Source organism: Macaca mulatta, chromosome 1 (assembly GCF_049350105.2).
Source record: "Macaca mulatta isolate MMU2019108-1 chromosome 1, T2T-MMU8v2.0, whole genome shotgun sequence".
NCBI lineage: Eukaryota > Metazoa > Chordata > Mammalia > Primates > Cercopithecidae > Macaca > Macaca mulatta.
The window spans coordinates 149,429,140-149,457,083 of record NC_133406.1 but is presented as its reverse complement, the minus strand read 5'-3'; the positions used below and the strand labels follow the sequence as shown (position 1 = coordinate 149,457,083).

The following is a 27,944-nucleotide window of genomic DNA, read 5'->3' as shown; positions in this document are numbered from 1 at the left end:
CAGGAAGCATCTAAGTCACACCTTAGCAGACTGAAGGGGGGTTGTAGTGGCGGGAGGCTTTTGTGCGGAGGGGTGATTGTCTGGCACCAAGCTCAGTCCCAGATGGAGCAATGGCAATAAGGCTTGTTTGGGCGCCACCTGCTGGTAGACTGAGGCTACTGCTACCCTGGCTCTGGGCAGGTCTACCTCAAATGGAGGCCAGGAGGGAATTTGTAACAGCACTCGACGGGATTTTTATTATTTTAGTTTTGGTTGAGGCATGAATACAATAAATGCTAAATTCCGAAGGGGCTACTGTGCAGAAATTTCAAAGTAGTATTAAGAACAGGGTAAACACCTTTTAAATTCCTGAACCATTAGGAAAAGGCAAAGAGGATTTGCAAAGAGAATTTTTAAAGTGAGAAGCTGTTAAATCCCCTCTCTCCCAGGGTTGGTAGGAGGGGATCTGTGGCAGCGCCCTGCATGAAGTCTGGAGAGAGACTCTAAGGAGAATACTTGGAAAGCTTGGTAAGTTTTTCCTGAATAAAAAGACACTGGACTCAGGTCAGACTTCTGCCTAGAAAATCTGACAGGTAAGAAATGGGCTGGCCGACTGCCCCAGAAACGGAGTTAAGGGGAGGTGGTTGCTGCTTCAGGCAGAGTTAGTAGAGGCAAAATACGTGCATGTGTGCTTCCAGATGTGCTTGTGCAGAGAGAGAAAGGAGGGCTTTTTTGTGGTGGTCGTTGCAGTTGTTGCTTTTCAAGGAAATGTCAGGTATTGATGAATATAACCAAGTATAATAAACAAATGCCACAAGATATGCAATATTATATTTGTGAAAGTGACTGTCCCTATTTTATTTTTAAAAATAAAACTCCCAATCAAAATTCAAACAGCTCAACAATATACATTAGCAGAGAACGAATTTCCCCTTAATTGTATTCCCCACGCTGACCTCTAACGCCTTTTTCGGCATTAATGCGCGCCATCTGCTTTCTAGAGCACATTCTGCTTTGCAGCCAGCAGGTGGCAGCGCACCACTGCTTTAGGGGGACCCAGAAAGGAAGTGGATTTGGGAGGCAAGTCCCATAGAGCAAAGAGCTTTGAAAAATGGTTTTCATTAAAAACAACTTTTAAGTTTTCTAAAATAATGTCAGGAAAACCCTGTGGTTTTGTTTTTGAGCTGTTTAGAACTGGTCAGTTCCAACCACTGTGATCTAGGGGAGACATTATTGCCCCTGAGCTCTGAGCTTTTGCAAGCAAGAAAAACAGTTTTAGAAAACAAAGGGGGTATATTGGTTCCTGTGACTGAAAAGTCCAGAGGTCTGTTCTGTGGGGAGGGAGATCCCATTTTGATCCCATTTGATTCACCCCATCGTCAGGGCCTCAAACCATTTTTCTGATGTTTTCTGCTATCCATGGGCCAGCTTTGTCCTAGGCCTGCCTTCCCTCATGATGGAAAATAGCTGCAGCAGTTCCCAGCCTCACATCTGCACATTTCACTTTCTAGAGCCCCCAGCAAAATGTTGCCATGAGTCTCAGTGGCCTGAATGGAATCACTTGACCACTCATTTTTTGTTTTTTGTTTTTTTGAGACTCTGTCACTCAGGCTGGAGTTGGAGTGCAGTGGCATGATCTCAGCTCACTGCAACCTCCGCCTCCCGGGTTCAAGAGATTCTCCTGCCTTGGCCTCCTGAGTAGCTGGGATTACAGGTGCGCACTATCATGCCCAGCTAATTTTTGTATTTTTAGTAGAGACGGGGTTTTGCCATGTTGGCCAGGCTGGTCTTGAGCTTCTGACCTCAGGTGATCCACCTGCCTAGGCCTCCCAAAGTGCTGGGATTACAGGCATGAGCCACTGCACCTGGCCACTTGACCATTTTTAAAGCAAATACTATGACCAGAGGGATACAGTTGTGCTCATTCACTTAAGCGTAAGCCTCATCCCCATTGGGTGCAGTAAAGTGTCCCCCATGAGTACATGGGCTGTGTTGGGGTGAGGGAATACCCGGATAATTAAGGACAGTTACCACAGGGTGAGGGGTAGATATTTGGTGGCACATGTGGAATGTCATTGTGAGCCTGTTGCCCTCGGTCTCTAGGAAGCCCTGTTGTTCACTAAGGAAGTGGTAAACCCAGGCGTCACTCAGGGAAGCCAGTTGAACGTCTTCCAGGTCTGTCCACTCCAATCCATCCTCTCCCAGTCAGCCCCCAAGTGTCTGCACATTTACACAGTTCCTCTGCGGAAAACCCTACTGGTGGCTCCCATTATCCAAGCTAAAGTCCTGTTCCATTCAGGAACATAAGCCCTGCACCCTGGCTCCTGGTCTCTCTGGCCTCGTCACTCTCCCCTCTCTCTGGCACCTTAGCCCCCATCCACACTGATCTGCTCGTTAACTCTCTCTACTCTTACCTGGAGGGTCTTTTCATTTTTCTCTCCTAGATTTACTTCTCTTCCTCCTTTCAATCTTAGCTCAAGTGTCACCAACTCCTGGAGAGCACCTTCCACACATAACCCAGGACTGGCTTGGTGCCCTTGCCCTTTGCTTCCCCACAACCCTGTGAATACCCAAAACATGGCTCTAACCACACTGTGTTGAGACGATGTTCACCGTGGGCCTCCCTCTACTAAACCGTGAGGTTCTTAGTGGCACAGGACTGTGGTAGGTTGGTAGATGCTCCAGGAGTGTCACGGAACTGCTGGAATACATCCTCAGTCCTCCCTTATGCAGCACAGAGCTGCATTGTCTGCATTTGGCTCTGGGAGGCAGGTAGTGGATTTTGCCTCTCAAGAACAGAACTCCCTCGGTCAACTGTCTTTCCCCTGGACCTCATGATTCATTGGCCTGAGTGATGTTGTAGGGTCCTTCCCAGTCTTAAAGTGTGTGATTCTCACTGGCAGTAGCATTGGAGAAACTGAAGAAGAGAGCAGGTCCTACTGAACTAAGGTGGTGCCTCCCTGAGGGCCTTCCTCTATAGGAAGTCAAATCGGACCATGAGGGAACAGCCCCAATTGTGGATCTACTGGATTCCTAGTAAATCATATAACTACTCATGGTGTGTAACCTCTCCCCTCAAAAGACATTTTCATTCTTCAGAGATTTCTAATTTTTTTTTTCTTCTGGCTTCCTGGTTGACCTGCCAGGGTGGAAAGGACCCAGTGTTCTGTGTGTGTGTGTGTGTGTGTGTGTGTGTGTGTGTAATCTGTGTGTGTGTGTAGACACACAAAGAATATATGTATATATTCATATATATGTGTATATATACATGTATATAGTATGTGTGTGCACATGTGTGTGTGTGTTGTGTTGTGTGTCTTTTTTAAGAGACGGGGTTCTCTTTTGCCCTGGCTGGTCTCGAACTCCTGGCCTGAAGTGATCTTCCCACATCAGTCTCCTGAGCAGCTGGGATTACAGGCATGCACCACCAAACCCAGCAGACCCAGTATTCTTTGAGTGAGCAGAGAGGTCAATGGAGTTGGGCCATTTGGAATGACATTACCATGATTGATAAACCCAGCTCACAGTTTCTGAGTGCTCACTTTGTTAGCTATCATTTTAAACAATAATACATACATTAAATCATTCAGTGTTTACAACATCCTACAAGGTAGGCAACAATATCATCCCATTTTACAAACAAGGAAATGGATACAGAAAATTTAAATTTCTTACCTGAGGCCATGAAGCTAGTCAGTGACCGGGACAGGATTCAAATGCAGGTCTCTGGCTTCCATACAACCACTCTCCTTTACTGCTAATCTTATCCAGGCTGTGGAGGAAAGATGAGGGAGAGAGGCCAGTTTGGACAGGGGCATCCAACCTCATGGGACTCATTCTACCATCGCTACCACAGCAGCTAGCCCCCGAGACAAAACCTAGTTCAGTTCTATCCCAGGAGTCTTTAAATCATAAGTACAATTATTATATGTAAAATGCTTGCTATTAATTTATCACATTATAGATCTCAGAACACATCCCAAGCCTTACTTCATTAGAGACTGACAATGGCTCTGTGACATAGCTGTATTAGCTTCATTTTACAGGAGGAGGGGCTAAGGCAAGGCTAGGTGACCACCCAAGGCCCCAAACAGATAGACAGAGAGCTAGAACTTGCTCCTTTGTCACCTGCCTATGGATTCAGGACCAACATCACACAATCGCTTCCTTTGCGGGTGAGGGCCTCTGGATTTCGGGAGTCTCCAGGGAAATGGCTCTAGGGTGTCTCATTCTTTCTTACTCTTCCGTTCCCCATCTCCTGCAGACAATACTCAGATAGTTGCTTCCCCAGCTCACAGCCCCTGCTCAGAGGGCAAGGCAGGTCTGAGGATGGAGACACCTGCCATCAGGACTGGGGCAGTTTTGCACATCTATCTGCCCCCCAACCCATGCCCATGTCCATTCTCTCAAACATGCCCTTACCCTTTTGCCTAGAAATGTTTAAAGCTCTATAGTTTATGCCTCCAAAGTCAATAGGGGGCCTTGGATGGTGACCAAGTCTTCTCCCCACCATCTGCACAGGGCAGGGCTTGTTGCTTTCCAGGGCCGTGGCTCCCTGTGCCCTTCAAAGTCCTTCCTGGGTCTGTAGACTTTCAATGACATTAGAACCTGAAGCGCTGTCCAAAGCCAGATCCAGACATCACCACCTTTTCCAGGGTCCATCAAGGACTCCTTAGAGGTGGCATTGGGGTGGAAAGAAGCATGAAGGTCCTGTTTCCAGTTTTCCTTTTAAGGAGCAGACATTGATACAGTCATTCAAAGTGCTAAGGGAAGCACACTCCCAGAAAAAAAAAAATCCCTATTTACTTTACCAGAATCCCTGAGGCCCCAGCAAATAGCTCCTCTAAGTAAACCCAATAATCATCACTTTTTTACACAGAGACTTAGGCTGTAGAAGGAAGTTCAATGGAGTGGGCCATTTGGAAAGGCATTATTATGTCTAGTAAGGACAGCTCGTATTTTTTGAGAACTCACTTTGTTAGCTAAGACGTATTGAGCTCTTACTAGTGCAAGCTATCATTTTAGCTTTTAGTTTATATAATAGATATATACACCATTCACTATTCATCACATCCTATGAGGTAGGCAACACTATAATTCCCATTTCATAGACAAAAAAAAACTTAAAGAAAGGTTCAATATCTTGCCTAAGGTTTTGAAGGTAGACGGTAGTGTGAATAAGACAAGCCAGGAATTAAAATCATTCCCTGTTCCATCCCCAGGCTCCCCAAGCAGGTGGACGTTCACTCATTCATCTCAAGTGCCTGAATAAGTGCCGAATTCAGGTCATACAAAGACAATAAGGCCTAGGCTGAACATCACCACCCCTTCCGGGTCCATCGAGGACTCCTTAGAGATGGCATTGGGGAGGAAGGAAGCATGACGATCCTGCTTCCAGTCTTCCTTTTAAGGAGCAGACATTGATATTTAGCCATTCAAAGTGCTAAGAGAAGCACACTCCAGAAGTTCAATGCCCAGTAGTGAAGACAGATCTGTAAGTTATAGTACAGTGAAACAAGTGCTGAGAGAGAGGTAGGTGGGAAGTGTGTAGGAATGAAATGGGGAGTTCACTGATTGCAGAACTTTCTTGAACCAAAGTTCAGAGCCCCACCCCTCCCCCCCACAAAAAAAAGATGTCCTTCCTGGGGAACTGCTCAGTGATGCATAGACTTGCTGGGCCCCCTTAGGCAGGGAGGGTGGCACATTCGCCAGATAGCTGGATCGCCCCCCAGACTCCCAGTCATGGGCCAAATATCCAATCGACCCTTTCTGTGGAGATTCAATGTTGAGTGATGGGAAAAATGGGGAAATTGCCAGGAATCTTTCATGACAGCGTAAGTCCAACTTGCTGGGTTCTCTTAAAATGCATGCCGTGGCTTTCTGATGTTTTCCATATGCCACAGAATTTATGAGTCTGATCTCACAGAGCAGCCAGAAAGCTCAGAGGCAATTGATGATGTATGTGGACCGTCTGGCTCCTCTGAGAAAGGATTCAATTCTATCTCTTAAAGTGATTTAATCCTAAATCTTAGGCTGGAACAAATAGAAAATGCAAAGCTGTCTTCCTTGTTTAAGGATTTTGTATTCTTTGATAGTTTCAAAACAATCATGCAGAGGAAAAAAACATATCTTAACAAATATATCATATTGGAAAGTGTAGATGCTTTGACAAATTACAAAGCCAACCAAGTCAGATACTTCCTTGTCAACTTTTGCTTCCAGCTGGCAAGCATTTAAAATAATATTCCAAGGAGGTTTAACATTCATGATTACATTGTTTGATTATTGCACTTTCTAGATAATGGTTTTTCAAAATTGTATCTTGCAGCTAAAAATTAAATAGCGACTTCTGGGCATGCATGACATTCTTTAATAAAATGAGACCCAATGTAATATTCTCAGAGGCTGAGCAGTAATATAGAAGAGATTTACTGTAGTCCAAATGAGTGAGATCACTGATCCTATAGGATTCTTATTATTTTCTCAAGCTAAACTCCAGAGAATGCTGGGAATGGAGCCACAGACTCTGTTCACGTCTAGCGGGATCCTAGATGGGCTTTCCTTTCCTACGTGGATATCTAAAGAATTCTTGGGGTCTTTGGGCTGTGGAAAAATGCCTTTTAGGAGAAAGCTATGGACAAAGTTGTTTATTTGTGTCCACTGTTGGACACAATTACAATTTGTGTCCACCAACAGTGGTAAGTTTGGGCACAATAGTGGGTCTGATGGGCTTTTCCATCTGGAATATTTATTCAATAAGAAAATCATTTACAAATGTACTAGAAAGTATGGAGCTGGCTGGATCCCCAGAGTGAAAACGTCCTGGGTGGTGCGTGCATCCTGTGTTCATGCATCAGAACAAAGAGGACAGAGGCACCTGGGGATGGACTCCATGGAGTGCTGGCAGCATGCTGACTCACTGGGCTTGCCTACCCTCAGGCGAGGCTGGGCTAAGCATGGCAAGAAACAACTGCAAAACCTTAGTGACTTAACACAATAAAAGCTATTCTTCATTCACACAAGGTCCCATGTGAATGTCACAGGTCAGGCAACTTTAAGTCATGAATTCAGGGGTTCAGTTCCTGACATGGCATGTGGTTCTGACTTCTCAGGGTCCTTTGCTCCAGGAACACAGCTGGCAAAGAGAGGGACCACAAAAGAGCTTGCAGGGCATTTTAGGGGCCAAGCCTTGAAGTACATGCTCTGCCCACATTGGATAGAACCTAGTCATGCTGCCCCTCCCAACTGCAAGGAGGCTGGGAACAGAGGAGCCTGCGGTCTCAGTGAACACCAGCAGTCTCTGCTACACACAGTAGGGACCCATTTCTGCTGGGGACAATTTTAAAGCTCAAAGATCAATTTTCATACTTTCTAGAGATTTTCTCTTCCATTTACCAGGCCTTTTGTTTTCTATGTCCAGCATCATTAAATCAGAGCCCCTTTAGCACAGGTGTCCTGCGTGATTCACTTCCTGCCCAGAGCCACAGGACAACCCTGTACAGTGGGATAGGAATGTATGAGGGGCAGCCTCTTCATTTGTCAAGAAATGGATACTAATAATGCAAGAAATGCAACAACATAAGCAGCAAGAGTTCTGTAAAGGGAACTAACTAATAAGGAAGTCAAAGCCACCCTATTATTCTGTGGAAACACAAATAAGCCCAGAGGATATGGCATAACTTGAGTTGTGGGTTAATCTTAAGTTTTCTGATCATTATTTACGATTATTTGTCACTAAAGATCTGTTGTATTAAGTCGTTTTAGAAAAAGTTATAATAGCTAAGTGTGGTGGCTCACACCTGTAATCCTAACAGTTTGGGAGGCCAAGACTGGCTGATCTCTTGAGCCCAGGAGTTCACGACCAGCCTGGAGAACATGATGAAACCCTGTTTACACAAAACTACAAAAATTAGCAGGGCATGGTGGCATGCACCTGTAGTCCCAGCTACTCAGGAGGCTTGAAGTGGGAGGACTGCCTGAGGTGGGGGAAGTCGAGGCTGCAGTGAGCTGTGGTCGTGCCACTGTCCCCAGCCTGAGTGACAGAGTGAGACTCTGTCTCAAAAAAAGAAGAGAGAGAAAGTTATAATAATGAACTCTGTTAAGCTTAAGGGAAAATACAGATATTTCTCTTTGTTACTTTGGGTCATTACATTTTCATTCAAAAGAATTTTGCTACTAGAGATCTCGAAGCAGAGCCTACAAAGAGGAAGTGTGTGTGCATGTGTTTTCACACTTGTGCTGTATACTGGTAACTGTGAAAGTCCAACTCCTTTTGTAGTTTCAAGTATGCTATGATGATGGCGCCCTTATTTGTGTACTTGGGGCTTTAGTAAGGTACTCCCTCACCTCACCCTGCTTCCCTGAGAACCAGAAATAAGACTGCCCTTTGAAAGCCAAACAACAAGACCAATATCGGAAAGAAGCAAAGTTTCTTGATGAAGGCAAAATGGCTCCAGGGCCTCTAAAACCCCATTAGCAATCCAGGGAAGAGGTAACATAGATAAAGGAAGAACATGCCCATTATAAGAAAAGCTAGTCAGCTTTGGCAGCCTAGAGGAAGAAGAAGTACCAGGGCATGTGCTAGTGGCATAAGCAAAGTGCATTGAATCCCAGTGCAAAGGAATTGCGGCTGGATCCCAGAGGCCGTGGGAAATCAGGGAAGAGAATCCCACCCTATTGAGGTCATGGTTCTGGTCCCTACTTAATTACTGATTCTTAATTATAAATGGTTATCATATATGCTCATGTATAAGATGAGGATTTTGTTTTTAAGCATCCCTTGGTAAAGAGGAAGTAGCCTTACTTTTAAGACTTCAAAAATGTTTTCCTGAGAATGCTCTCTTGATTACTTTATTGTGAATAGCAAAGTGCCATTTGGGGAAGATTCACTTAAAGGAGGTTAAAAGAGGTCACACTCAACAAACGGAGTCACTCCCTCTCATTGGCAAAAGTATCCTTAATGTGAAGATGAATGTGGAGGGGTAAGGCCAGTTGAGTTCCAGTCTTCTAGCCCCAGTTAGTTCTGTCGCTAAATGGAAGGACTGAGTGGTATTAGTTTTATTTCACTAAATATTCAAGTCATCTAACTCTTCTTTTTCTGATGATACACTTCCCCAGGAGTCTTCTGATCATGACTTGGAGTGGGCTTCAGGAAAATAATGTGCTGGTCATGTAGACTTTGGAGCATTTCAGCCCCTTTGACAGTTACTTCTCATTGCTAATTAGTACCCTGGCATAGTGCTTTTATCCTTCAATCTCACTACTTAGCTAATGGGTCTCTCTCAGAAAAGTGGATCTACTCTTGGTACATTGTCTAAGTTCTGAATCCACAAGGCTGAAGTCCAACGTAGCTCATGGACAATTTGCAAAGGCCATGAAGTCCACCAGTCAAGGCTTCCCAGCAGATGGGCTGCTGATATTGTTCTTCAAGAAAACTTTCTGACTTGTTGGATGCGTGAAAAGAGAGCTAATTTTTTCTATTGTCATATAATCCGAAATTTTCCATCTCAAATTGCAAGATTCCAATTTTCATCTCTGCACAGCTTCAGGTTGCTTCTCTTTTGTGCCCTAAAAATGAATTTTGCAAGTAATACCCAAAAGTTCTATGTTACTGGCAATCTGGGGAGCAACAAATGTGTCAGTTCTTACTAGCAATTCCCAAACATCACAGAACACTCAACATGAAGTGTTTATAAGAGCTAAGCTGATGCCAACTATGCCCTCAAGATCTGAAGACAAACTCTGAAGCCAATAAGATTGACACACAATACTTTCTCATTTTGGCTTAAACCCCCCTCCCCAAGCTCCTTAGGGAGTCCATTTCTTGGCAGGCACTTCTGTAAGGTACTTCTTAAACTTTAAGGGATGCTTGAGTTTGCTACCAGTTTTTGTTATTGTTGTTATTGTTTGACAACTCTATTCTAGAAATGTTAGGTTGGCTTTCTCTAAGGGAGGCTTATTTAGAACATGGATTTTAAATAAAAACTGAAAACATCAGGAGCCACTGACTACATAAGAACTTGGGAAATGGGAAAGCTTCCCTGGAAATGGGAAAGCTTCCCCTGTAAGACAGGAAAGCAGAGGTCTGCATCTGTAATGGAATAAACTAAGTGGGTAATTCTGGTGGACTGCTTCTAACTCTCTGGAACACGCTTGCATAGTACCCTGGCCTCTCTTTCATAACTTTTCACCATGGTTGTAGTCGATTATGTAATTATTGGGTTAATGTCTAAATTCCTGCTACATTTTAAGTTCCAAGAAGGTGGGCTTTTCCCCTCTGAAAACTCAGCACCTACTACAGTGCCTTGCACATGGAAGATGTTTAGTAAAGATTAGATGAACATATGATATACCATCCAAGGGACTAGGTTTTTTATCTTGGAGCCACTAATGCCTAGCAGAATGCCTGGCAGGAACTCAGTCATCAGTTGTAAAAGCAAGGAAGGAAGGAAAGAAGAAGGAAAGAAGGGAGGGAGGGGTCGTCTCCATCCCATGGACTCAGTGTAGTTGGACTTGAGGTTTCCTGATTAATGCCATCAAAAGGCAAATCCCCTTCTGTTAGCAAAAGATATGAAAAATAAACAGAATGCCATCTAATTTAATTTGAGCACCAAAGAAAGTGACTAACGAGGCATTTTTGTATTTGGGTAGGAGGAGAATACTCTAAGTGCTATCTGGAAATGGCTTTAGTTACTTTGGTGACTGTTATAGTCTTGTGAGAATAATCTCCTCTTAATAAGGACAATTACTTAGATTTATTACTCCTCCGTGGTCTTGTTAAAGATCTAAGAAGAATCCTATTTAAATGAAAAGGACAATAGGAGCTTTTTAATAGAGAGCAAGGTTTAATTAAAACTCCAGCATAGGATTGGTACCTCTGTGGCTAAGCAGAAAAACTAGGTTAAAAAAGAAAAAGAGGAGTAAATAAACAATGGCACCTACTCTACCTGCTTTTCGGGGAAAAAAGTCCATTTTCAATGAAAAGTCTCAAAAGAGAATGTGTATTCAGGTTACACAAAGCATCCCTTTTGTGAGGATGGCCTTTTGGAATCTAGTCCTCCTTCCTCATTCAATGAAAAATCCTTTAGACTTGAGATAATGAGCTTCCTGACCTGCTGGGAGCCCGATTCAAGAGGGAGAATTGGGATGACTGATGGGAATCGCTGGAACAGTATGCAGTGGTACTTAAAAAGTACTTGATAATGTTCCTAGCAAGAAATAGGAACCCAGAATGCTCCCAGGGAAACGCATTACTCCGGAGAGTCCCAACCCACAAGTAGAAGTGCAGGATTCTTCCTGCTTACGTAAAATAACAAGAGCTGTTTAGAAGTCCCAAAAGCTCTGGCCCTGGAGAACTGTCATTAAAAAGAATTAATATTACATAAACCCCCAAAACAACAATGCAGAATGAAAGCAAGCAAGTGGAATCACACGTCGGATGGATGGCTGCTAAGTGAAGGGTGTGCGCTGTGGCCAAGAGGCAGCGAGCGTCTTGGCTGCCTGATGGAGCTGGTGCTTCTAAGTCGGAGTGGTGCATATAAATACAGCTGTCTGTTTGTAGCATTTTTCTTTTGTAAATAAATAACCAACAACAGTCAGATGGATGCATTTTGGGTGACAGTGGCACATGGGAACTCATGTTATCTAATCTAAGCTAGAAATATTTCCACATTAAATTATATTATTGAAAACAATGCAGGAGCAACCATGGGGTGGGATAGGGCTAGAGGGGCTCTTGCTTGGCTTCTGGGGTATGTTCTGACTTTATGTCACCCTAGTGGTCAACAAATGTCATACCAAGAACAGATGAGCACTAAATGAATCTCTTCTTGTGATGATTATAACAAGGCTGTAAAATGGAAAATAGTAAATATAACTCATCCTTATTAAGACTCACTGGTATTTGTTTCCAGCTAGAGCTCCTAACAAGAGAGTAAACAATTCTTGGTCTCCTGTGATTGCTAATTAAAATGCAATAAATTATGGAATCAATTTAAATTCTGGATCAGCTCTACAGTGGGTTCAATAAACCTCCTAAATTTTATTTTCCCCATGGGGTTCCTTTTCCTTGAGGTAGGGAGGTGTGTGTGCATGGCCTCTCTTTTGTTTGATTTTTAATTGCTCCAGCAGCTTCTTTCAGGGCAAGATGGCCAATAGTGGGACAAATCCCAAAATCCTGGCATGCATTTTCCTGGCTCCAGGTTACCTTGGACAAGACCAGGACAAGACTTGGAGTTGCTGCCCAAAGTTGTTCATGGTAGTGGCCTTGGCAACACACTTAGAACAACCAAATAGCGTGGGGTCCCTACAGCCTTGTCAAGAACAATGGGGACCAGGTATTCCCTTTCATGCGGTCAGTGTATGAAGGAAGAGTGTTTGTCAGTAAGGCCCGTAGGAAGCCACTGACATACATGCATGTGTGTATTTGGAGGCTATTTTAGGTCTAGTAGGCTCTACAAGAAAAAAAAAAAAAAACACACATTCTAAGAAATATTCCCTGGGGAGGCCATTATATACACTAATTAAGGAAACTCAGAAAGCCAATACCCATTTAGTAAGATGGACACCTGAAGCAGAAGCAGCTTTCTAGGCCCTAAAGAAGGCCCTAACCCAAGCCCCAGTGTTAAGGTTGCCAACAGGGCAAGACTTTTCTTTATATGTCACAGAAAAAACAGGAATAACTCTAGGAGTCCTTACACAGGTCCAAGGGATGACGAGCTTGCAACCCGTGGCATACGTAAGTCAGGAAATTGATGTGGTGGCAAAGGCTTAGCCTCATTGTTTACAGGTAGTGGTGGCAGTAGCAGTCTTAGTATCTGAAAAGTTAAAATGATACAGGGAAGAGATCTTACTGTGTGGACATCTAATGATGTGAATGGCATACTCACTGCTAAAGAAGACTTGTGGCTGTCAGACAACCGTTTACTTAAATATCAGGCTCTATTACTTGAAGGGCCAGTGCTGCAACTGCACACTTGTGCAACTCTTAACACAGCCACATTTCTTCCAGACAATGAATAAAAGTTAGAACATAATTGTCAATAAGTAATTGCTCAAACCTACGCCGCTCGAGGGGACCTTCTAGAGGTTCCCTTGACTGATCCTGACCTCAACTTGTATACTGATAAAAGTTCCTTTGTAGAAAAAGGACTTCAGAAAGTAAGGTATGCAGTGGTCAGTGATAATGGAATACTTGAAAGTAATCCTCTCATTCCAGGAACTAGTGCTCAGCTGGCAGAACTAATAGCCCTCACTCAGGCACTAGAATTAGGAGAAGGAAAAAGGGTAAATATATATACAGACTCTAAGGATGCTTACCTAGTCCTCCATGCCCATGCAGCAATATGGAGGGAAAGGGAATTCCTAACTTCCGAGGGAACACCTATCAAACATCAGGAAGCCATTAGGTGTTGCGGGAAGTCAGGGACCCCAAGCAGAGGGATCAGCTGAAGCCGCGGCAGAAGAACATAAATTGTGAAGATTTCATGGACACTTATTAGTTCCCCAAATTAATACTTTCATAATTTCTTATGCCTGTCTTTACTGCAATCTCTGAACATAAATTGTGAAGATTTCATGGACACTTATCGCTTCCCCAATCAATACCCTTGTGATTTCCTATGCCTGTGTTTACTTTAATCTCTTAATCCCGTCATCTTCGTAAGCTGAGGAGGATGCATGTCCCCTCAGGACCCTTTGATGATTGTGTTAACTGCACAAATTGGTTTGTAGAGTATGTGTGATTGAACAATATGAAATCTGGGCACCTTGAAAAAAGAACAGGATAACAGCAGTGTTCAGGGAACAAGGGAGATGGCCTTGGACTCTGATGCCAGTGAGGCAGATGGAACAGAGCCATATTTCTCTTCTTTCAAAAGCAAATAGGAGAAATATCACTGAATTCTTTTTCTCAGCAAGGAACATCGCTGAGAAAGAGAATGCGCCCCTGAGGGTAGGCCTATGAATGGCCCCTTGGAGGCGGCTGTCTTTTACAGTAGAAGCTGAAGGAGTGAAATAAGCCCCAGTCTCCTGTAGCACTCCCAGGCTTATTAGGACAAGGAAATTCCTGCCTAATAAATTTTGGTCAGACAGGTTGTCTGCTCTCAAACCCTGCCTCCTGATAAGATGTTATCAATGACAATGCAAGCCCGAAACTTCATTAGCAATTTTAATTTCGCCCCATCCTGTGGTCCTGTGATCTTGCCCTGCCTCCATTTGCTTTGTGATACTTTAGTACCTTGTGAAGCATGTGATCTCTGTGACCCACACCCTATTCGTACACTCCCTCCCCTTTTGAAAATCGCTAATAAAAACTTGCTGGTTTTACCGCTCAGGGAGCATCACGGAACCTGCCGACATGTGATGTCTCCCCCAGATACCCAGCTTTAAAATTTATCTCTCTTGTACTCTTTCCCTTTATTTCTCAGACCAGCCAATGCTTAGGGAAATAAAAAAGAACCCACGTTAAATATCAGGGGTGGGGTTTTCCCTGATAATTAGGAGATTATTATTGGCAGTACAGAAACTGAAAAAGGTGGCAGTCTTACGCTGCCGGGGTCATCAGAAAGGACACTTTGGGAGGCTGAGGTGGGCGGATCACGAAGTCAGGAGATCAAGACCATCCTGGCTAACATAGTGAAACCCCGTCTCTACTAAAAAACAAAAAACTAGCCCGGCATGATTGTGGGCATCTATAGTCCCAGCTACTCAGAAGGCTGAGGCAGGAGACTGGCATGAACCCGGGAGGCAGAGCTTGCAGTGAGCCGAGATTGTGCAACTGCACTCCAGCCTAGGTGACAGAGCAAGACTCTGTCTCAAAAAAAAAAAAAGAAAAAGAAAAAGAAAGGAAAGGAAAGGGAAATAAAAGGGGACCGCCAAGTGGATATTAAAGCAAAAAGAACCACAAGACAGGACCCTCCATTAGAAATGCTTATAGAAAGACCCCTAGTGTGGGATAATCCCTTCTGAGAAACCAAGCCCCAATATTCAGCAGAAGAAATAAAATGGGGAACCTCATGAGGACACAGTTTCCTCCCCTCAGGATGGCTAGCCACCAAAGAAGGAAAAATACTTTCACCAGCAGTTACCCAATGAAAATTACTTAAAACCCTTCACCAAACCTTTCACTTAAGCATTGATAGCACCCATCAGATGGTCAAATCATTATTTACTGGACCAGGCCTTTTCAAAACTATCAAGCAGATAGTCAGGGCCTGTGAAGTGTGCCCCCCCCCAAAAAAAAACTCCCCTGCACTTTAGGCCATACATTTCAATCCCTGTATCTTTAGCCTCCTTGTTAAGTTTGTCTCTTCCAGAATCAAAGCTGTAAAGCTACAAATCATTCTTCAAATGGAGCCCCAGGTGCAGTACATGACTAAAATCTACCGCAGACCCCTGGATCGGCCTGCTAGCCCATGCTCCAATGTTGATGACATCAAAGGCACCCTCCCGAGGAAATCTCAACTACACAACCTCTACTACTCCTCAATTCAGCAGGAAGCAGTTAGAGTGGTCATCGGCCAACCTCCCCAACAGTGCTTGGGTTTTCCTGTTGAGAGGGGGGACAGAGATAGGACTAGCTGGATTTCCTAGGCCAACTAAGAATCCCTAAGCCTAGCTGGGAAGGCAAACACATCCACCTTTAAACACGGGGATTGCAACTTAGCTCACACCTGATCAATCAGGTAGTAAAGAGAGCTCACAAAAATGCTAATTAGGCAAAAACAGGAGGTAAAGAAATAGCCAATCATCTATCACCTGAGAGCACAGTGGGAGGGACAATGATTGGGATATAAACCCAGGCATTCAAGCCAGCAACAGCTACCCTCTTTGGGTCTCCACGCTTTGTATGGGAGCTCTGTTTTCACTCTATTAAATCTTGCAACCACAAAAAAAAAAAAAAAAAAAGAAAGAAAGAAAGAAAAGAAAGAAAAGAAAAGAACTATTCCCTGAGGAGCTGGGTACAGTGGCTCACACCTGTAGTCCCAGCCCTTTGGGAGGCTGAGGTGGGTGGATCACCTGAGGTCAGGAATTTGAGACCAGGCTGACCAATGAGGTGAAACCCCATTTCTACTAAATACAAAAAAGTAGCCAGGCATGGTGCCTCATGCCTGTCATCCCAGCTACTTAGGAAGCTGAGGCGGGAGAATTGCTTGAACCTGGGAAGTGGAGGTTGTAGTGAGCTGAGATTGTGCCATTGCACTCCAGCCTAGGCAACAAAAGTGAAACTCTATCTTAAAAAAAAAAAAAAGGACTTGTATCAGCTGGGGGCAGATAAAGTGTAGAGAGGAGTGTGTGTGTGTTCCAGCTGGAATATAGGCTGTTCTTGTCCTCTGAGCCAAGCCTGAGATGCAGTCCCAGGTAATACTAGGACTTACGTCAGAGCTGAGGCACAACCGAAAACCGTGTAGAATATGCCTAGTCCCTTGCTGCCTCCTTCAGACATCAATAGTTTCACTCTTTGCTACTTGGGAAGCAATGCTTGACATAGTAAAAATACATGCCACCCTCCCAGTTGTTAGCCAACTACAACTCACAAGAATTAGCTTCTGTCTCATCTGAATGTGGGAAGAGTTCTTAGCCCCGATCTCAGTGCTGCCCATCTAGTCAATATTTGATAAACACTTCTTGGTTATTTGTGAGTATCTTAGTCCATTTGTGCTGCTATAACAAAGTATCATCGACTGGGTAACTTATAAATAATAGAAATTTTTTCTCATGGCTCTGGAGGCCAGGAGGTCTAAGCTCAAGGTGCCAGCAGGATTGGTGTCTGCTGAGGGCTCCTCTTTGCTTCCAAGATAGTCCCTAATTGCTGCATCTTCCAGAGGGGAGGAACACTGTGTTCTCACTTGGCAGAAGGGGCAGAAGGGCAAGAGAGAGCTTCCTTCAATTGTGAGCCCTTTTATAAGGTCACTAATCTCATTCATGAGAGTGAAGCCCTTGTGACTTAATCACCTCCCAAAGGCCACACTTCCTAATACTGTTGCATTGAGGATTAAGTTTTAACATGAATTTTTGTGGGGACATCATCATTCAAACCATAATGGCCAGGCAAAAGACATTTTCACCTTATAGATGGGCCCTTTGGTTGCTTTTAAAGTCATCATGATGTAGTGGGCTAAGCATGGGCATTAGAGTAAGGCAGAGTTGCTTAAAAACCTCTGTTTTATCTCTTATTAATGGCATATTTTTAAAAAAGTTACTTTGCCTTATATATAAAGTAGAATTAATAATGCCTACTCAATTGGGGCTATTAGAGAGCTTAACCAAGTTCTTGTATATGAAATGCCTAGAATAGTAAACATACCCAATAAATATCTAGTAAAAACTATTTAAAATGCAGTTTTATCTATTCTATTAACTTTCTTTTTATATTCATTTATCATTTTTTATTAAACAATCCATCAAGTATAATCTCCTCCATTGCCCACTGCCTCAGGCTGTTTCCTTAAAAGAATAGCATTACAAGATATATATACATATTTTTAAATTATACTTTAAGTTCTGGGATACATATCCAGAACATGCAGGTTTGTTACATAGGTATACATGTGCCATGATGGTTTGTTGCACCCATCATCCCATCATCTACATTAGGTGTTTCTCCTAACACTATCCCTGCTCTAGTCCCCCACCCCCTGACAGGCTCCAGTGTGTGATGTTCCCCTCCCTGTTTCCATGTATTCTCATTGTTCAACTCCCACTTATGAGTGAGAACATGCAGTGCTTGGTTTTCTGTTCCTGTGTTAGTTTGCTGAGAATGATGGTTTCTAGCTTCATCCGTGTCCCTGCAAAAAACATGAACTCATCCGTTTTTAAGGCTGCATAGTATTCCATGGTGTACATATGCCACATTTTCGTTATCCAGTCTGTCATTGATGGGCATTTGGGTTGGTTCCAAGTCGTTGTTATTGTGAATAGTGCTGCAATAAACAAATGTGTGCATGTGTCTTTAAAGTAGAATGATTTATAATCCTTTGGGTATATACCCAGTAATGGGATTGATGGGCCAAATGGTATTTCTGGTTCTAGATCCTTGAGGAATTGCCACACTGTCTTCCACAATGGTTGAACTAATTTACACTCACACCAACAGTGTAAAAGCATTCCTATTTCTCCACATCCTCTCCAGCATCTGTTGTTTCCTGGCTTTTTAAGGATCACCATTCTAACCAGCTTGAGATGGTATCTCATTGTGGTTTTGATTTGCAGTTCCCTAATGACCAGTGATGATGAGCTTTTTTTCATATGTCTGTTGGCCACATAAATGTCTTCTTTTGAGAAGTGTCTATTCATATCCTTTGCCCACTTTTTGATAGAGTTGTTTGTTTTTGTCTTGTAAATATGTTTAAGTTCCTTGTAGATTCTGGATATTAGCCTTTGTCAGATGGATAGATTGCAAAAATTTTCTTCCATTCTGTAGGTTGTCTGTTCACTCTGATGATAGGTCCTTTTGCTGTGCAGAAGCCCTTTAATTAGATCCCCTGTGTCAATTTTGGCTTTCATTATCATTGCATTTGGTGTTTTGGTCATGAAGTCTTTGCCCATGCCTACGTCCTGAATGGCATTGCCTGGTTTTCTTCTAGGGTTTTATGGTTTTTAGGTCTTATGTTTAAGTCTTTAATCCATCTTGAGTTAATTTTTGTATAAGGTGTAAGGAAGGGGTCCAGTTTCAGTTTTCTGCATATGGCTAGCCAGTTTTCCCAACACCGTTTATTAAATAGAGAATCCTTTCCCCATTGCTTGTTTTTGTCAGGTTTGTCAAAGATCAGATGGCTGTAGATGTGTGGTGTTATCTCCGAGGCCTCTGTTCTGTTTCATTGTTCCGTACATCTGTTTTGGTACCAGTATCATGCTATTTTGGTTACTGTAGCCTTGCAGTATAGTTTGAAGTCAGGTAGCATGATGCCTCCAATTTTGTTCTTTTTGCTTAGGATTGTCTCGGTTATACAGGCTCTTTTTTGGTGCTAAATGAAATTTAAAGTAGTTTTTTCTAATTCTGTGAAGAAAGTCAAGGGGGATAGCATTGAATCTGTAAATTACTTCAGGCACTATGGCCATTTTCACAATATTGATTCTTCCTATTTATGAGCATGGAATGTTTCTCCATTTATTTGTGTCCTCTCTTATTTCATTGAGCAGTTGTTTGTAGTTCTCCTTGAAGAGGTCCTTCACATCCCTTGTAAGTTGGATTCCTAGGTATTTTATTCTCTTTGTAGCAATTGTGAATGGGAATTCACTCATGATTTGGCTCTCTGTTTGTCTATTATTGGTGTATAGGAATGCTTGTGATTTTTGCACATTGATTTTGTATCCTGACACTTTGCTGAAGTTGCTTATCAGCTTAAGGAGATTTTGGGCTGAGATGATGGGGTTTTCTAAATATACAATCATGTCATCTGCAAACAATTTGATATCCTCTCTTCCATTTGAATACCTTTCATTTCTTTCTCCTGCCTGATTGCCCTGATCAGAACTTCCAATACTATGTTGAATAAGAGTGGTGAGAGAGGGCATCTTTGTCTTGTGCTGCTTTTCAAAGGGAATGCTTCCAGCTTTTGCCCATTTAGTATGATATTGGCTGTGGCTTTGTCATAAATAGCTCTTCTTGTTTTGAGATATGTTCTAGCAATATGTAGTTTATTGAGAATTATTAGCATGAAGTGGTGTTGGATTTGATCAAAGGCCTTTTCTGCATCTATTGAGATAATCGTGTAGTTTTTGTCATTGGTTCTCTTTATGTGATGGATTATGTTTATTGATTTGTGTATGTTGAACCATCCTTGCATCCCAGGGATGAAGCAAACTTGATCATGGTGAATAAGTTTTTTGATATGCTGCTGGATTTGGTTTGCCAATATTTTATTGAGGATTTTCACATTGATGTTTATCAGGGATATTGGCCTGAAATTTTCTTTTTTTGTTGTATCTCTGCCAGGTTTTGGTAACAGAATGGTGCTGGCCTCATAAAATGAGTTAGGGAGGAGCCGCTCTTTTTCTATTGTTTGGAATAGTTTCAGGAGGAATGTCACCAGGTCCTCTTTGTACCTCTGGTAAAAATCGACTGTGAATCTCTCTGGTCCTGGGCTTTTTTTTTTTTTTTTTGGTTTGTAGGCTATTAATTACTGCCATAACTTCAGAACTTGTTATTGGTCTATTCAAGGATTTGACTTCTTCCTGGTTTAGTCTTGGGAGGGTGTATGTGTCCAGGAATTATCCATTTCTTCTAGATTTTCTAGTCTATTTGCATAGAATTATTTATAGTATTCTCTGATGGTAGTTTGTATTTCTGTGGGATCAGTGGTGATATCCCCTTTATCAGTTTTTATTGTATCTATTTAATTCTTCTCTCTTTTCTTCTTTATGAGTCTGGCTAGCACTCTATCTATTTTACTGATCTTTTCAAAAAACCAGCTCCTGGATTTATTGATTTTTTGAAGTGTCTTTTGTGTCTCTATCTCCTTCAGTTCTGCACTGATGTTAGTCATGTCTTGTCTTCTTTTGAATTCATTTGAATTTGTTTGCTCTTAGTTCTCTAGTTCTTTTAATTGCAATGTTAGGGTGTCAATTTTAGATCTTCCTGCTTTCTCCTTTAGGTATCTAGTGCTATAAATTTCCCTCTAAACACTGCTTTAGTTGTGTCCCGGAGATTCTGGTACATTGTGTCTTTGTTCTCATTGGTTTCAAAGAACTTATTTATTTCTGCCTTAATTTTGTTATTTACCCACTAGTCATTCAGGAGCAGGTTGTTCAGTTTCCATGTAATTGTGTGGTTTTGAGTGAGTTTCTTAATCCTGAGTTCTAATTTGATTGCACTGTGGTCTGAGAGACAGTTTGTTATGATTTCTGTTCTTTTACATTTGCTGAGGAGTACTCTACTTCCAATTATGTGGTCAATTTTGGAATAAGTGTGATATGATGCTGACAAGAATGTATAATTCTGTTGACTTGGGGTGGAGAGTTCTGTAGATGTCTACTAGGTTTGCTTGGTGCAGAGCTGAGTTCAATTCCTGGGTATCCTTGTTAACCTTCTGTCTCATTGATCTGTCTAATATTGACAGTGGGGTGTTAAAGTCTCCCATTATTGTGGTGTGGGAGTGTAAGTCTCTTTTTAGGTCTCTAAAGCCTTGCTTTATGAATCTGGGTGCTCCTGTGTTGGGTGCATATATATTTAGGATAGTTAGCTCTTCTTGTTAAATTAATCCCTTTACCATTATGTAATGGCCTTCCTTGCCTCTTTTGATCTTTGTTGGTTTAAAGTCTGTTTTATCAGAGACTAGCATTGCAACCCCGGCTTTTTTTTTTTTTTTTTTGCCTTCCGTTTGCTTGGTAGATCTTCCTCCATCCCTTTATTTTGAGCCTATGTGTGTCTCTGCACGTGAGATGAATCTCCTGAACACAGCACACTGATGGGTCTTGTCTCTTTATCCAGTTTGCCAGTCTGTGTCTTTTACTTGGGGCATTTAGCCCATTTACATTTAAGGCTAATACTGTTATGTTTGAATTTGATCCTGCCATTATGATGTGAGCTGGTTATTTTGCCTGTTAGTTGATGCAGTTTCTTCACAGTGTCAATGGTCTTTACAATTTGGTATGTGTTTTGCAGTGGCTGGGACTGTTTTTTCCTTTCCATATTTAGTGCTTCCTTCAGGAGTTCTTGTAAGGCAGGCCTGGTGGTACAAAATCTCTCAGCATTTGCTTGTCTGTGTAGGATTTTATTTCTCCTTCGCTTATGAAACTTAGTTTGGCTGGATGATATACTGGGTTGAAAATTCTTTTCTTTAAGAATGTTGAATATTGGCCCCCACTCTCTTCTGGCTTGTAGAGTTTCTGAAGAGAGATCTGCTGTTAGTCTGATGGGCTTCCCTTTGTGGGTAACCCAACCTTTCTCTCTAGCTGCCCTTAACATTTTTTCTTCATTTCAACCTTGGTGAATCTGACGATTATGTGTCTTGTGGTTGCTCTCCTTGAAGAGTATCTTTGTGGTGGTCTCTGTATTTCTTGAATTTAAATGTGGCCAGTCTTGCTAGGTTGGGGAAGTTCTCCTGGATAGTATCCTGAAGTGTGTTTTCCAACTTGGTTCCATTCTCCCCGTCACTTTCAGATACACCAATCAAACGTAGGTTTGGTCTTTTCACATAGTCCCACATTTCTTTTTTTTTTTTTTTTTTTTTTGAGACGGAGTCTTGCTCTGTCGCCCAGGCTGGAGTGCAGTGGCCGGATCTCAGCTCACTGCAAGCTCCGCCTCCCGGGTTCACGCCATTCTCCTGCCTCAGCCTCCCGAGTAGCTGGGACTACAGGCGCCCGCCACCTCGCCCGGCTAGTTTTTTGTATTTTTTAGTAGAGACGGGGTTTCACCGTGTTCACCAGGATGGTCTCGATCTCCTGACCTCGTGATCTGCCCGACTCGGCCTCCCAAAGTGCTGGGATTACAGGCTTGAGCCACCACGCCCGGCCAGTCCCACATTTCTTGAAGCCTTTGTCATTCTTTTTTCTCTAATCTTGTCTTCACACGTTAATTCATTAAGTTGATCTTCAATCTCTGATATCCTTTCTTCCACTTGATCAATTCGGTTATTGATACTTGTGTATGCTTCTCGAAGTTCTTGTGCTGTGTTTTTCATCTCCATCGGGTCATTTACATTCTTCTCTAAAGTGGTTATTCTAGTTAGCAATTCGTCTAACCTTTTTTCAAGGTTCTTAGCTTCCTTGCATTGGGTTAGAACATGCTCCTTTAGCTCGGAGGAGTTTGTTATTACCCACCTTCTGAAGCCTACTTCTGTCAATTCATTACACTCATTCTCCATCCAGTTTTGTTCCCTTGCTGGCGAGGAGTTGTGATCCTTTGGAGGAAGAGGCATTCTGGTTTTTGGAATTTTCAGGCTTTTTGTGATTTTTCCTCATCTTCATGGAGTTATCTACCTTTGGTCTTTGATGTTCATGATCTTTGGATGGGGTTTTGGCATGGACGTCCTTTTTGTTGATGTTGATGCTATTCATTTCTGTTTGTTAGTTTTCCTTCTAACAGTCAGGCCTGTCTGCTGCAGGTCCACTGAAGTTTGCTGGAGGTTCACTCCAGACCCTGTTTGCCTGGGTATCACCAGTGGAGGCTGCAGAATAGCAAAGATTGCTGCCTATTCCTTCCTCTGGAAGCTTAATCCCAGAGGGGCACCTGCCTCATGCCAGCAAGAGTTCTCCTGTATGAGGTGGCTGTCGACCCCTGCTGGGGGGTGTCTCCCTGTCAGGAGGCAGGGACCCACTTGAGGAGGCAGTCTGTCCCTTAGCAGGGCTCAAATGCTCTGCTGGGATATCCACTGCTTTCTTCAGAGCTGGCAGGCAGGAACATTTAAATCTACTGAAGCAGTGCCCACAGCTGCCCCTTCTCCCAGGTGCTCTGTCTCAGGTAGATGGGAATTTTGTCTATAATCCCCTGACTGGGGTTGCTGCCTTTCTTTCAGAGATGCCATGCCCAGTGAGGAAGAATCTAGAGAGGCAGTCTGGCTACACAGCTTTGTTGAGCTGCAGTGTGCTCCACACAGTTCAAACTTCCTGGCAGCTTTGCTTACACTGTGAGGGGAAAACTGCCTACTCAAACCTCAGTAAAGGTGGATGCCCCTCCCCCCACCAAGCTGAGTACCCAGGTTGACTTCACACTGCTGTGCTGGCAGGGAGAATTTCAAGCCAGTAGATCTTAGCTTGCTGGTCTCTGTGGGTGTGGGATCCACTGAGCTAGACCACTTGGCTCCCTGGCTTCAGCCTCCTTTCCAGGGGAGCAAACTGTTCTGTCTTGCTGGCACTCTAGGCACCACTGGGGTACAAAAAAAAACTCCTGCAGCTAGATTGTTGTCTGCCCAAATAGCTGCCCATTTTTGTGCTTGAAACCCAGGGCCCTAGTGGTGTAGGCACCTGAGGGAATCTCCTGGTCTGCAGGTTGCGAAGATCATGGGAAAAGTGTAGTATCTGGGCTGGAGTGCACCATTCCTCAGGGCACAGTCCCTCACAGCTTCACTTGGATAGGAGAGGGAGTTCCCTCACCCCTTGCACTCCCTGGGTGAAGTGATACCCCACCCTGTCTAACCAGTGCCAATGAGATGAGCCGGGTACCTCAGTTGGAAATGCAGAAATCACCCAGCTTCTGCATTGATCTCGCTGGGGGCTGCAGACCGGAGCTGTTCCTGTTTGGCCATCTTGCCAGCCACCTGTACCTTGACAAGGTATTTTAAACAGCAAAATATTTTTTTCTTGTCTAAGATGACGCACATGCACACAGAGCACAAAGAACATACACATAGCACACACACACACACGCGCGCACACACACACAGGCAGATGGATGACTTTCTAAAGCATCCAAGCTTGGGATTGTCATCATAATTAATAAGGGGACATGTTCAGGGTGAGAAAGCACATGGGAGCCGTTCATGTGCAGTGCGTCATGTGAGACGGATTCCTCCCTGACCTGTTTTTAAAAATCTGTTCCAACGAGCCCAGCGGGAGCAAGGGGCAGGCCCAGCTGCCCGCAAGTCAGGGCAACCAATGTCATGTGCTTGTGTTGGAAGAAAGAAAGCAAACCCAAGAACCCAGCCATCACTTGCTCTGATCCAACTCTGTGGTAGCTACTCATGAACATTTAATGGTGATTAGTTTGTTCTTCCCTGGAATCTCTGATAGGAAACCTGTTGGCAGAGCTGCAAACAATAGCTTAAAAAGACTACACCTCTAGAGAGAACAGCCTGGCCACTGAAGGGGTTTCTTCTCTCTGTCCTTCTGATTAGCCTTGTATTTTCCATCTGACAGTGTTGCGTACAATGTGCCTTTTCTGTTCCTGCTCATTCTTGGATGGTGTGTCAGTCTGTTTTCACACTGCTATAAAGAACTACCCGAGACTGGGTAACTTATAAAGAAAAGAGGTTAAATTGACTCAAAATTCCACAGGCTATACAGGAAGTATGGTTGTGGAGACCTCAGGAAACTTACAATCATGGTGGAAGGGCAAAGGGGAATCAAGCACCTTCTTCACAGCTTGACAGGTGAGAGAGAAGGGGGAACTGCCACACACTTTTAAGCCATCAGATCTCCTGAGAACTCACTCACTATCATGAGAACAGCAAGGGGGAAATCTACCTCTGTGATCCAATCACCTCCCACCAGGCCCCTCTGCCAGCACTGGGGATGATAATTCGACAAGAGATTTGGGTGGGGACACAAGAGCCAAACCATGTCAGATGAGTAGTCAGTCAAGCACCATCTTCCCGTTTGTTTCTTCTGCCAGATGATGTTTCTGCTGTTAGTATTGCTTGAAGACAGATGGGGTTCCTGGAGAGCCAGTGTCCAGTTGGTGGTCAGGAAGTGGGGCCCAGAGAATGTGGGCCAAAGGGTAGAAGCCCTGGGCTGGAGAAAGGTTATGGGTGACACTGTGCCCAGAGAGGAGAAGGCCCTCAGAAAAATTCTGTAGGAAATCCAATGCTTCAAAGGGCTAGAGGAACACAAGGGAATCCTTTCATCACAGAAGGCTATCAATCTTATAGTTTTTTTTGTTTGTTTGTTTGCTTGTTTTTTTAAAGGCCAGGTGTGGTGGCTCACATCTGTAATCCCAGCACTTTGGGAGGCCAGAGTGGGTGGATTGCTTGAGGGCAGGAATTTGAGACCCGCCTGGGCAACACGGCAAAACCCCATTTCTACAAAAAATAAAAAAAAATAGCTGGATGTGGTGGCGTGTGCCTGTAGTCTTGGCTACTCCAGAGGCTGAGGTGGAAGGATCTCTTGAGCCCAGGAGGTCAAGAATGCAGTGAGTTGTGATCACACCACTGCCCTCCAGCCTGGGCAACAGGAGACCCTGTGTCAAAATTAACTAACTAATTAATTAATCAATATATGAAAAGAAAAAAAAAAAGGTTGGAGGAGACCCCAGAAGGAGGAAGACAGTTGACTTTTATTTGTTTTAAAAATTAAAAACAAAGAATGCAAAATATTGGCTTTAAAAAGTCTAGTTTCATTTATGGCTGGTTAAGGAAGTGGCTGTGAGGAAAAGGAAATAGACGTTAAGATGTTGGGAAAATGTGACAGCTTGTGAAGGATGAGCTCAGTTCGGGCACACATTGGGCAATCCCATGAGTCCCAAACACATCTTTACTTTCAGGACCTCGAAGAAGGCAAGTGCAGCACCTGCATGAAACAGAAGGAATCTTTGTAAGCTTTGGCGTTTTCAGAGCAGTGCAAAAGAAAGAAGAGCCTGGCTCAGGACAGAGGCCTGGGAGCCTGCAGTCAACAGGTCAGAAGGAAAAGTGCCCCAAAAGCAGTGTAGCCCAGGGCCAAGGCTGGAAAGGTAACTATGTGAGGGTGGACTCTGAAGTCCAGTGGGAGTGCTCCCTGCCCCAGGCCCACCCTCACCCCGTGCACCAGAACATTCACACCCTCTTCACCTCCTTGGTCTTGGTCCCTAGAGGTCCAGCATCCTTATGCCTTTTTCCCTCTTTACCTCTGTCCCCATGACAGGCCCCAAACTCAGAGACCATTCCTCATCTTCTGTCCTCTTATGCACATTCTATTCAGAATGTCACATTTTCCAGCCCCACCTCCTCTTCTCCCCTGCTTCTCTTGAAACTTCTGTGCTCTCTGGAACTCACTGCCAGTCATCAGCAAAATCCCCAACTCTGCACTTTTTCCCTGAATGCTCCCTTTCCCTTGCTGAAACTTGCTCTGCTGAGGACAAGCAACGGCCTGTTCAGTTTCTTAGTATGGTAGTGACTCTCCCCACCCTCCACTACCAAATCTAATAATTCTTTTCCCTTTTTGCTGTCCCTTAAACCCCTCATCTTCTCCTTTCCCAGCCTAAAGTCCATGGTCAGTCATAATTACTCCCCAGTCTGCATCTCAAGCTCGGAATTCTTTCCTAAGCTAGAACCAAGTATCCAATTGCCTACTTGACATCTCCACTTGGACATCTGATAGGTTCTTCAGACTTCAGCATGTCCAAAGTCAAGCTTATGCTCTTTCCCATCAGCTTTTCCTGAAGTCTCCCTGGTTTCAGTAATTGCTCAGGTCAAGACACTTGATGTCATCTTTAGGTCTTTTATATCTAACAATCTGTCAACAAATCCCATTGGCCCCACCTTAAAATATATCCTGGATTTGACCACATCTCTCACTCTACCATCACACATTGGTCCAGGCTACCAATATCTCTTGCCTGGGTTCCATAGTAGCCTCCTGCTCTTTTATGCTATTCCCATAGCAGCCAGCCACCTGCTAAACTAAGACATGCCATGTTTCCCCACATCTCAAAACACACCCGTGGCTTCCTGCACCACTCAGAGGAAAAGCCAGGTTCTTCCTCTTCCTGCAAGGACCTAGCTGGTCTGATTTCCAGCCCCACCCCACTCTGGGCTCACCTCTGTCTCTTTCTCCCTGCACTCCACTGCAGCCACACTGCTCCCCCCTGCTCTTGCTCGTGAGGTCAGGAGTGGACCTCCACCCCTGGCTTTTGCGCTTGCTTTTCCTGCTGCTGGGATCCTCTCTCCAGTCCTTCCTGTCGTAAACCTTCTGAAAGACTCCTGGCCTGGCTGGACCACCCCTCAGACTACCTCTCTTCTCCCCTGCTCTGTTGTTTCTCTTTGTCACTGCCCAACATGCTGTATCTGCTACACGCTGTATCTTGGCTGCATTTTATCCTAGTTACTGTTTTTCCATCCACTCTAAGAAGGCAGGGATTTTAATCGATTCTGTTTACTGCTGAGTCCCCATTGCCCTGAATAGTGCCTGGCACACAGTTGTTGAATAAATGAATGAATACCTGAGGCTCTGGGAGGGTCATTGGTGAAAGTGCAGAAGAGGAAGGTGGAGGGGTCATGTAAATGTGACAGGACTGGGCTTCAGAGGGAGTGGGGACACAGAGGAGAGCCGGGAATCCCGGCTGTTTGAGACCAGGACCAACTTTCTGGTTATCATTATATCCCCAGCACCTGGCA

The 27,944-nt window shown here is 43.8% G+C and overlaps 1 long non-coding RNA gene across 1 annotated transcript in view; it reads left to right on the top strand.

Moving 5' to 3' along the window:
* The window catches only part of LOC144338435 (uncharacterized), a 28,742-nt gene extending 1,106 nt beyond the window's left edge, over nt 1-27,636 (top strand). The window contains exons 2-3 of the long non-coding RNA XR_013412564.1: nt 429-507; nt 26,117-27,636. This is a non-coding gene — a long non-coding RNA (uncharacterized LOC144338435). The remainder of the gene's footprint in view (nt 1-428; nt 508-26,116) is intronic.
* Nucleotides 27,637-27,944: the final 308 nt, after the last annotated feature.